Source organism: Delphinus delphis, chromosome 17, assembly GCF_949987515.2.
Source record: "Delphinus delphis chromosome 17, mDelDel1.2, whole genome shotgun sequence".
NCBI lineage: Eukaryota > Metazoa > Chordata > Mammalia > Artiodactyla > Delphinidae > Delphinus > Delphinus delphis.
The window spans coordinates 43,058,343-43,070,879 of NC_082699.1; the positions used below are offsets into that span (position 1 = coordinate 43,058,343).

Genomic DNA, 12,537 nt, shown 5'->3' on the forward strand with positions numbered 1-12,537 from the left:
GATCCCTCAGGAATCGGCTTCTGCCCTACCACTCAATTAAATTACACTCCTGAAAGTGAACCATGACCTCCAATCTGATAATCTCTTCATACTACCCAATCTAAAGGCAAAAATGACAAACAGTGATAAAAAGTCATCAGTCACCTCCTTCTTAAAACTCTTCTCTCCCTTGCCTGAAACACCATGTTCTCCTAATTCTTCTCTTACTCTCTAGATTCTCTTTTACCTCCCTCCTCCAAACCCCCAAATATGGGTACTGTTATTCTGTCCTTCATCATTTTTTCCTTCTCAGAAGTTTTCTTCTTGAAATTTTGCAAAATATTTTATAAATGCAGAATACCATCGGCACAGGGACACTAGAAGGACTCAGGTAGTTGGAGAACAACTACATTTATGTCAAAAGCTGATTAGCTGGCAAAAGAGGAATGCTTCCCTACTGCACATGCATATACCAGTGTTCAAGGTTAAGAAAACCACATTTGTATTTTTTGGCAGGTAAAATACATTTTAAATGAAAAAAACATTTAGAATGTTTTCCTTTTTAAATGACTGTACCGCTAGAAGGAAGTATCTAACAATCTGCTCATTATTAATTGCATGTTTTCTGATATGGTTAATTATTTAGGCTTGATGCAATCATTCAGCTGGTTAAGACTACTTACTTGATACAAAGTTAAAGATAGGATGTGTAAGTTGCAATGTAAATATCAGTTTCTTAAGGCTCAAAAATAATTTCCTCTAAAAGAGTGTTTAAAAAATTTCATATAGAAATAAAAATGAAATCCATACAGAATTGATGTTATACCTTAATTTAAAAGTTGTCAGAATATTTATAGTCTTTAAAAGTATAATTTATGATAATTAGTAGATAATAATTTATTAGTATTAAGTATTAAAACCAAGACATTTTTACACACTTTAGGACTGTTGACTAGCAATGACTCCGTTTTGTAAAATTTTTTTTTTATTGAATGAAAGATTCTTTAAATTCTATAATGCTTTCACAAGCTTCACACACATGATTTCACATAATCCCATAATAACCCTTTTTCCCCTTACCCCTATAAAGCAATGGCTTCTTTAAGTTGTTCCCTTTTGCCTTAAAAAAGGACGCTACTCATTTTAAAGCTCTATCATAGAAGTAGAATATATAAAATTATTTCATTTAAGCAATTTTCTAAACATGTTAGGGCTCGAAACACTTAAGAATATGGGGAAGCTCCCAAGATACAGTGCTAAATGAAAAACGAAAATTACAACACAATCTCATGATTCCAATTCTGGTTAGAAACAGCACGTTCTCATGGTCATGATACATATGCAGAGCAAACAGGAGTACCATATACCAAATGCTAACTGTGACTCTGTAGGCAGAACAAGTGCAAGTGATTTTTATTTTCTTGTTTATATTTTGCTTTCTTTCTTTCTTCCTTCCTTCCTTTCCACAATAAACATGCATTACATTTGTAGCTGGGCTTCCTGGAAGAATAAACTCTACATTCTATTCAATTTTCTGCCTTATATTTTGACAGTGGAAAAAAAGACCATCTCCCAAAGTTGTACAGAATGGTTTTAAGCATTTTCAGTGTTCTCATGCACCTGATCCATCAACAAACCCTGTTAATCTACTTTTAAAAATATACCAGAAACCAACTACTTCTCACTATCTTCACTGCTTTTAACATCCTCATCCAATCATCTCCTGCATGGTTCATACAAGTCTCCTAAACTAGTTTATGTGATTCCACCCTTGTAACTCTCCAGGCTATTCATTCTCATGTCACTCCTCTACTCAGAAATCCTCAGTGACTTCTCACCTATTCAGAATAAAAGCCTAAGTATTTACTATAACCTTCAAGTCTCTATGATCCTCACCTGGAGTTACCACACTCCCACTTCAGGACCACTGAACTTGCAGTTAGTTGCCTCTACCTGGTATATTCCGTACACAGATATCTTCATTTTCTTTAAGTTTTTATTCAAGTGTCATCTCCTCAGTGAGGCCTTCACTAGCAATCCAGTACTGTACGTCAACCACTCCACTCCGTCGCTGAAATTTCCTATCTCACTTCCCTGCATTATTTTTTCTACTGCAGGACTTATTACTAACATACTAGATGTTGTATTTACTTCTCTTCTTTATTATCTCTCTCCCTCATTAGAATACAAAAGCAATAAAGGGAATTTTTCATCCTTTTTTTTTTTTTGCTGCTGCATCCTCAGCACCTAGAACAGTCCCTAACACATAGTAGGTGCTCAGTAAATATCTGCTAAATGAATGAATAAATGCATTCCTTTGTAAAGCCAAAGCTTCTAGGTCACGGTAATAGTTGACTCACCTAATGTCATGAAATGACTGCAACTCATTTATTCATCTTCTGAAAATCAGTATCTAAAATGACGTTACAGAGGGCTAAGAGGTGAAGAACAGCTATGGTAAACAATAATGTAGCCATATTTTCTCAAGCCTAGAAAGCAGCATCCAGGATCTTCTCTTCAAAATTCAGCAATAAAATTATGACCTGATTTGTTATATCAAAGGTTCTCTGGGAGATCACATTGCTGTTATTGTTGATACTAAAAAGTAAGCAATATTGGCTAAAACCACACCGTTACTCTTCTAAGTTTTCCACTAGCATATTCAATTCCACTCTATAAGGCTGGATATAAAACTTTCCTTATATATAAACAAAAAACAAGCTGAATATCATACTTCTCTGCACCTGAGTATCTGTTATCTAAAAGATCTTGGGATATTTTATAAACATCAATCAATGCAGTGCAAAGAAAGCTAAGGCGGAATAGGCAATTAGATACTGTGAAAAACTGGAGGCAATCAGAAGAAATACAGTCCATGGTGGCAGTGACACAAGCTAAGCAGGAGGTATGGATAATCTGGGTAAGTGCCATGGAAAAATAAATATCATGATTGGACTGGAGGCAAATGGAAACAGTTCAAATTGGCTTCGTACAGTACTCTGTGGAACATATGACGTCCATATGTCCATTACCAACAAACTGAAACATGGAAAATAACAAAAGCCAATGCTGTGATGGCTATAAGAACACACCCAATGCCAGTCTCTACCACACCACAGCAGCATAACTTACTACAGCTGCCAGGTAAGCTGGCTAAGAAATCAGAAGCAATAAGAAAAGAAAAGGGGAAAGACCTAGCTATAAACCGTTCTCTTTCTGTACAGAAGAAAAAGCCGGGATCTACACTAGAAAGTAAAATGTGGCCAAAGTCAAGGCTGAAAGTAAAGTGCATTTTTTTTTCTGTAGAGTTCCCAAAAGTATAAAATACTTTAGAATTAAAGAGGTCAGCATTTTATCCAAAACTACAAATGACTTAAGATTCAAAGAACTAAATAAAATAAGAATGTGATAGGATGGAATAATATCCAAGAAAAAAAAAGTGTAAACGTGACCTTTCAAATTCGAAACACACAATAGAGAACTAAAACAAACTGACCAAAAGATGTGCTAGGAATCCATTATGTTGTATGTCAGTGCTAACAAGCCTACCAAATTTTCTTTCCATATTCTCTACCCTCCAAAGTGATTCATCTTCAAGATAAAATCATCGTTGATATGAAAGAAGTAGCGCTTAGGCAAATATCATGAAGACCAATATATGCAGCAAAGCCAAAACTATAAAAAAAACTTACAAAAAGTAAACTAACATCTTAGAGCCTATCTGGTAGTCCTGACCTTTTCAACCAATCAAAACCAGATAGTCCCAGCCAGGTGAACTGCATAAAAATAAAGTCGGCCCTAATTCAGAAATATATTGGTTGTCACTCACTGAAACTATATAGTAATAAAATCCAGCAGTTAAAAATACATAACTATTTTATAGTATCAATAAATATCAATGTCATTCCTGTTTCAACCTGACTTCCCATTCTACCCTCAAACCCCCAAACTTGAAACCAAGTACAATTTCTTGAGTAGCTGGAGTGTGGTTAAGGAAAGGAAGCTATGCTTGTTTGTAAGGAATCTGCCATTTCCTCCCTGCCAAAACACTTGTTTAAAAAGTCATGTAATATTTCTATTAAATTGTAAATGCAGCCGACAAGGAAATGGCCTACTGCAGTGTATTACCTTTGTGGCAGTGCCAACAGGCCTACAGCAAAATAGTGCACATGATAATTTCAACATGCATTCCCAAGTAACAAAATTGTGCTTTACATAAATACCACAGAACCTGAGCAAGATCCAGAAAAAGCAATGAAAATTTGCCCAAGCTTTCATGCTTGCCTATATCAATTGTATGTCATAACTAAAGCAAAATAGAAAAGCATCTACATATGTCCAAGAAGCTTGTGAAGTTAGATCATATAACCCTGGGAAAACTATTGCAACTTAAATCTGTGTATTTCTTGTTAACCACTGTAACAACTCACTAATAAAAATTAAGAAAAACTGTGGGTATCAAATGAACCAAAATGTACTAACTACGTACAAGTCCTTAAAGACTATAATGCAACTTATTAACAGGAACATATGTTCAGTGTAAGCCACAATTGTTATGTTAAATTACTTCTTCCTTTGATATCACTCATTTGATTACAGAATTTAAGAGATCCACAAACCTTCCAATTAAAATGGTGACCTTCAGTTTATAAGTCACTTACTGCAATGCTTATAAAGTCACCTCTGATCATTTATCCCTTACCTTTCATTACATAGCACAACTACATGTAATTATGCTATTTAAATGATCCCAGATGTAATGAAGATGATTCTATTTATGTAAAAGTTATACTGAAAACCAAGTTAAGATAAACAAATAATCTGTAATTAATATAGTCCTCTAGGACAGCTGAAAATTCTACTCTGCAAGAATTTAACTAAAATACATAGTTTTTGTTTAAGTCAGATGTGTCTGACTTACAAGTGTCTGAGTATCTTCATTTTTAAAAATATGTCTGATCAGCCATGATTTCAAAAGTCAAGTTTGCTACAGACAGCATTTCCTCCAAAAATATCATGAATTAAGTGTTGTACACTTGAAATTACAGAGTCAACACCTGCCCTCAGATACCTCCCAAACTCCTAACACAAACACACCTAGATATTTATGTCTTCTAAAATAAATGTTAGCCTAAACAGTTTCTATGACTGGTTTAAAAACAAAACACAACAAAACTTACTATGATCAATATAGTAAGTCTATACAATTGCTTTTAAGACCCTCAACAGGGTTAATGATTATATCCCCATTAGCAAACCAAAGCTGCTGTCCAGAGGCCAACATTAAGTCTTTCTGATCTCCAGGATCTAAAGTGCCCCCCAAAAATAATAAATAAATAAAATAATAAATAAATAAATATATCTGTATGTATGTATGAATTAAATCAATTTAAAACTGATATTTTATAGAGACACAGATGTAGAGAACAAATGTATGGACACCAAGTGGGGGAAGTGGGGTGGTGGTGTGATGAATTGGGAGATTGGGACTGACATATATACACTAATATGTATGAAATAGATAACTAATAAGAACCTGCTGTATAAAAAAATTAAAAATAAATAAAAATTAAATTTTAAATAAATAAACTGCACTTAGTAAAAGTTTGAAAGTCAAGCCATGAGCAAGGATAGGGCTTTCAAGTTGTATTTAATTAGCATTTACTTTCATTTTTCAGTTTATTTCACTCTTATTCTAACCTACAAGTACAACATTATTATTGTATGAAAGAAGAATCTGAGCTTGCTAGATTTCAATATTACCACCACAAAGTGTCTTTGAGATAAGAAAGGTAATTGAGCACATATTCAACAAAAACATTTATTGGATGCTCTTATGTAAGTCACTCCACTAGGTTCAATTAGACACACAAAAATGAAACACACTTGCATTTAAAACTTAGATCTAATAGAGGAAATAAGACAACATAATCATTACTATAATACAAAGTAAGTTTAAAAAAAAATAAAAGCCATAAGACAGAGAAAAGGTGAGAATTCAGAGGAAAAAAAGACTTTTTTAAATCAGTGGAATGAGGAAATTCAGACAGTAATTAGACATACCTAAAACTAACCTTTCCAGAAGTAAAAGAGTATTAGGGGTTTGGGGGGAAATCATAGAGGCCATATGCATATATAGTTACTGGTTCCAGATTAAAACACAGAACAGTGACATGCTATAATAAAGTAAATACTAAACAAAACCATATCCTAAATACACAATATAGTAAGAAACTCTCTTGAGGGTCACCAATATTATTACTGAGAGCCATAGTTCTCAATCTCTGGGGGTCAAGAAACTCTTATTTTCATTGATGAAAACTGTGAACTCTCTCACCAACAAAATGCACATCTACACACAAACCAATATTTAACTGAAATTTTGGGGGTCCAATGACTCTGAATTCTCTGCTCCAGAAAAAACTCTTTCTACTCTCTTGTGAATCACAGTTTTCATTACTGAGCAAGTATACAGTGAAAATGAAGTAGAAAACACCTGTATATCACAGTCTGACCTGAGGTTAGAAAAGAGAGTCTACATGTCTCTGTGTCCTCATGGGCTCATTATTTCCATACTGTATCCAGTAGAGGCTGCAGAAGTCATCTCAGCAGCCATAAGTAAGGGCTTTAAAGCTTTCAGCAACCTCCCGCAGCTGGCAATAAGCTCCCTTGGGTACTGCATAAGGTCCCAATACCGCCAAACCTACTCAATAACCCAAAACAAAATAAGGTGATGATGAAGCAACTGCCTGATCCTTTCCATAGCCAAAAGCTCCCTAAGTGGATTGACATGTACACACTGCTATATTTAAAAGGGATAACCAACAAGGACCTACTGTATAACACAGGGAACTCTGCTCAATGTTATGTGGCAGCCTGGATGGGAGGGGAGTCTGGGGAAGAATGGATACATGTATACCTATGGCTGAGCCGCTTTGCTGTGCACCTGAAACTATCACAACACTGTTAATCAGCTATACTCCAATATAAAATGAAAAGTTAAAAAAAAAAAAAGCTACTCTCCGCAAGAACTTGAACTATTTTAATATCTCAATTTGAGACTTGAAAACTTAATAATGCTACCTAATATTTCTAAAGTATTTACTATTTTACATGTATTGCTCACTTACATTGTCTTATATGATCTTCACAATTCAGTGAACTGGAAAATTAATTGAGAGTCCACTATAACTAACTGACAGATAACAGAACTGATTCAGGACTCACAAGTCTCAAATGCCAGGTCACACCACCATCATGTGGCAACAAGGAAAGCATTATGGCATTGGAAGAAACCAGATTTCCAAACATACAGTGATTCTTCCTCTTAAGATGCAAGTTACAAACCAATACTTGGTCACGAAATCAACTGAATGGATTTGGACCACATTTTTTTCTTTTTTTAATGAAAAGATGAAATACAGTAGAAGAAGAGAAGACTGTGATCGAACAGAAATCAGAGTGGATCACAAACAGTGATTCATAGTATGAAATATATTTCACATGTGACCCATTATGAACATGCATAGGCAAGTACTGTTTTATGTATATTTTGTTTCAACTGTGTGCACACACATACATGCACACATGTGCATAACAGGCCACAATGTGAACTATATTTCATACTATGGATCACAGTCAAAAAATTATGAAATGGAGTGCAAGCAAGAACTACAATCCTGCAGCCTGTGGAACAAGAACCACATTCACAGAAAGACAGACAAGAAGAAAAGGCAGAGGGCTATGTACCAGATGAAGGAACAAGATAAAACCCCAGAAAAACAACTAAATGAAGTGGAGATAGGCAACCTTCAGGAAAAAATTCAGGAAAATGATAATGAAGATGATCCAGGACCTTGGAAAATGAATGGAGGCAAAGATCGAGAAGATGCAAGAAATGTTTAACAAAGATGTAGAAGAATTAAAGAACAAACAAACAAACAGAGAAAAACAATACAATAACTGAAATGAAAACTACACTAGAAGGAACAAACAGCAGAATAACTGAGCCAGAAGAACGGATAAGTGACCTAGAAGACAGAATGGTAGAATTCACTGCCGTGGAACAGAATAAAGAAAAAATAATGAAAAGAAATGAAGACAGCCTAAGAGACCTCTGGGACAACGTTAAACACAACAACATTCGCATTATAGGGGTCCCAGAAGGAGAAGAGAGAAAGGACCCGAGAAAATATTTGAAGAGATTATAGTCAAAAACTTCCCTAACATGGGAAAGGAAATAGTTACCCAAGGCCAGGAAGTGCAGAGAGTCCCATACAGGATAAACCCAAGGAGAAACATGTCAAGACGCACAGTAACCAAACTGGCAAAAAATAAAGACAAAGAAAAATTACTGAAAGCAGCAAGGGAAAAAGGACAAATACAATACAAGGGAACTCCCATAAGGTTAACAGCTGATTTCTCAGCAGAAACTCTACAAGCCAGAAGGGAGTAGCATGATATACCTAAAATGATGAAAGGGAAGAACCTACAACCAAGATTACTCTACGCAGCAAGGATCTCATTCAGATTCGATGGAGAAATCAAAAACTTTACAGACAACCAAAAGCTAAGAGAATTCAGCACTACCAAACCAGCTCTACAACAAACACTAAAAGAACTTCTCTAAGTGGGAAACACAAGAGAAGAAAAGGACCTACAAAAACAAACCCAAAACAACTAAGAAAATAGTAATACGAACATACCTGTCGATATTACCTTAAACGTGAATGGACTAAATGCTCCAACCAAAAGACACAGGCTCGCTGAATGGATACAAACAACAAGACCCATATATATGCTGTCTACAGGAGACCCACTTCAGACCTAGGGACACATACAAACTGAAAGTGAGGGGATGGAAAAAGATATTCCATGTAAATGGAAATCAAAAGAAAGCTGGAATAGCAATACTCATATCAGAAAAAATAGACTTTAAAATAAAGAATGTTACAAGAGACAAGGAAGGATACTACATAATGATCAAGGGATGAACCCAAGAAGAAGATATAACAATTATAAATATATATGCACCCAACATAGGAGCACCTCAATACATAAGGCAAATGCTAACAGCCATAAAAGGGGAAATCGACAGTAACACAATCATAGTAGGGGACTTTAACACCCCACTTTCAACAATGGACAGATCATCCAAAATGAAACTAAATAAGGAAACACACGCTTTAAATGATACATTAAACAAGACTGATATTTATAGGACATTCCACCCCAAACCAGCAGATTACAGTTTCTTCTCAAGCGCACACAGAACATTCTCCAGGATAGATCACGTCTTGGGTCACAAATCAAGCCTCAGTAAATTTAAGAAAATTGAAATCATGTCAAGCATCTTTTCTGACCACAATGCAGTGAGATTAGAAACCAATTACGGGAAAAAAACGTAAAAAACACAGACACGTGGAGGCTAAACAATACATTACTAAATAACCAAGAATTACTTAAGAAAACAAAGAGGAAATCAAAAAATACCTAGAGACAAATGACAATGAAAACATGATGCTCCAAAACCTACGGGATGCAGCAAAAGCAGTTCTAAGAGGCAAGTTTATAGCTATACAAGCCTACCTCAAGAAACAAGAAAAATCTCAAATAAACAATATAACCTTACACCTAAAGGCACTAGAGAAAGAAGAACAAACAAAACTCAAAGTTAGCAGAAGGAAAGAAAACATAAAGATCAGAACAGAAATAAATGAAATAGAAACAAAGAAAACAATAGCAAGGATCAATAAAACTAAAAGCTGGTTCTATGAGAAGATAAACAAAATTGAAAAACCATTAGCCAGACTCATCAGGAAAAACAGGGAGAGGACTCAAATCAATAAAATGAGAAATGAAAAAGGAGAAGTTATAACAGACACCGCAGAAATACAAAGCATCCAAAGAGACTACTACAAGCAACTCTATGCCAATAAAATGGACTACCTGGAAGAAATGGACAAATTCTTACAAAGGTATAACCTTCCAAGAATGAACCAGGAAGAAATAGAAAATATGAACAGACCAATCATAAGTAATGAAATTGAAACTGTGATTAGAAATCTTCCAACAGACAAAAGCCCAGGACCAGATGGCTTCACAGGTGAATTCTAACAAACATTTAGAGAAGAGCTAATACCCATCCTTCTCAAACTCTTCCAAAAAATTTTGGAGGAAGAAACACTCCCAAACTCATTCTATGAGACCACCATCACCCTGATACCAAAACCAGACAAAGATACTACAAAAAAAGAAAATTAAAGACCAATATCACTGATGAATATAGATGCAAAAATGCTCAACAAAATATTAGCAAACAAAAAACAACAACACACTAAAAGGATCATACACCATGATCAAGTGGGATTTATCCCAGGGATGCAAGGATTCTTCAGTATATGCAAATCAATCAATGTGATACACCATATTAGCACGTTGAAGAATAAAAACCATATGATCATCTCAATAGATGCAGAAAAAGCTTTTGACAAAATTCAACACCCATTTATGACAAAAGCTCTCCAGAAAGTGGGCATAGAGGGAAGCTACCTCAACATAATAAAGGCCATATACGACAAACCCACAGCAAACACCATTCTCAATGGTGAAAAACTAAAAGCATTTCCTCTAAGATCAGGAACAAGACAAGGATGTCCACTCTCACCACTATTATACAACATAGTTTTGGAAGTCCTAGCCACGGCAATCAGAGAAGAAAAAGAAATAAAAGGAATATAAATTGGAAAAGAAGAATTAAAACTGTCACTGTTTGCAGATGACATGATACTATACATAGAGAATCCTAAAGATGCTACCAGAAAACTACTAAAGCTAATCAATGAATTTGGTAAAGCTGCAGGATACAAAATTAATTCACAGAAATCTCTTGCATTCCTATGCACTAATGATGAAAAATCTGAAAGAGAAATTAAGGAAACACTGCCATTTACCACTGCAACAAAAAGAATAAAATACCTAGGAATAAACCTACCTAGGGAGACAAAAGACCTGTATGCAGAAAACTATAAGACACTGATGAAAGAAATTAAACATGATACCAACGGATGGAGAGTTATACCATGTTCTTGGATTGGAAGAATCAATATGTGAAAATGACTATACTACCCAAAGCAATCTACTGATTCAATGCAATCCCTATCAAATTACCAATGGCCTTTTTTATGGAACTAGAACAAAAAATCTTAAAATCTGGGGCTTTTCTGGTGGCGCAGTGGTTGAGAGTCCGCCTGCCAATGCAGGGGACATGGGTTCATGCCCCAGTCTGGGAAGATCCCACATGCCGCGGAGCAGCTAGGCCCGTGAGCCATGGCCGCTGAGCCTTGCGTCCAGAGCCTGTGCTCTGCAACGGGAGAGGCCATAACAGTGAGAGGCCCACGTACTGCAAAAAAAAAAAATCTTAAAATCTGTATGGAGACACAAAAGACCCCGAATAGCCAAAGCAGTCTTGAGGGAAAATAACGGAGCTGGAGGAATCAGACTCCCTGACTTCAGACTATACTACAAAGCTACAGTAGTCAAGATAATATGGCACTGGGATAAAAAAAGAACTATAGATCAATGGAACAAGATAGGAAGCCCAGAGATAAAGCCACCCACCTATGGATACCTAATCTATGACAAAGGAGACAAGGATATACAATGGAGCAAAGACAGTCTCTTCAATAAATGGTGCTGGGAAAACTGGACAGCTACATGTAAAAGAATGAAATTAGAACACTCCCTAACACCATACACAAAAACAAACTCAAAATGGGTTAGAGACCTAAATGTAAGGCTATACACTGTAAAACTCTTAGAGGAAAACATAGGAAGAAAACTCTTTGACATAAATCACAGCAAGGTCTTTTTTGATCCACCTCCTAGAGTAATGGAAATAAAAATAAAAATAAACAAATGAGACCTAATGAAACTTCAAACCTCTTGCATAGCAAAGGAATCCATAAAGAAGACGAAAAGACAACCCTCAGAATGGGAGAAAATATTTGCAAACGAATCAATGGACAAAGGATTAATCCCCAAAATATATAAACAGCTCATGCAGCTGAATATTAAAAAAAACAAACAACCCAGTCCAAAACTGGGCAGAAGACCTAAATAGACATTTCTCCAAAGAAGACATACAGATGGCCAAGAAGCACATGAAAAGCTGCTCAACATTACTAATTATTAGAGAAATGCAAATCAAAACTACAATGAGGTAGCACCTCACACCAGTTAGAATGGGCATCATCAGAAAATCTACAAACAACAAATGCTGGAGAGGGTGTGGAGAAAAGGGAACCCTCTTGCACTGTTGGTGGGAATGTAAATTGATACAACCACGATGGAGAACAGTATGGAGGTTCCTTAAAAAACTAAAAATAGAAGTACCATATGACCCAGCAATTCCACTACTGGGCATATACCCAGAGAAAACCATAATTCAAAAAGACACATGCACCCCAATGTTCACTGCAGCACTATTTACAACAGCCAGGTCACGGAAGCAACCTAAATGCCCATCGATAGATGAATGGATAAAGAAGATGTGGTACA

At 35.7% G+C, this 12,537-nt stretch overlaps 1 protein-coding gene across 1 annotated transcript in view; it reads right to left on the bottom strand.

Annotated features, from left to right (window-relative positions):
- Nucleotides 1-12,537, bottom strand: part of STK3 (serine/threonine kinase 3) — a 314,477-nt gene that overhangs the window by 195,923 nt on the left and 106,017 nt on the right. The gene's annotated exons all lie outside the window — the stretch shown is intronic.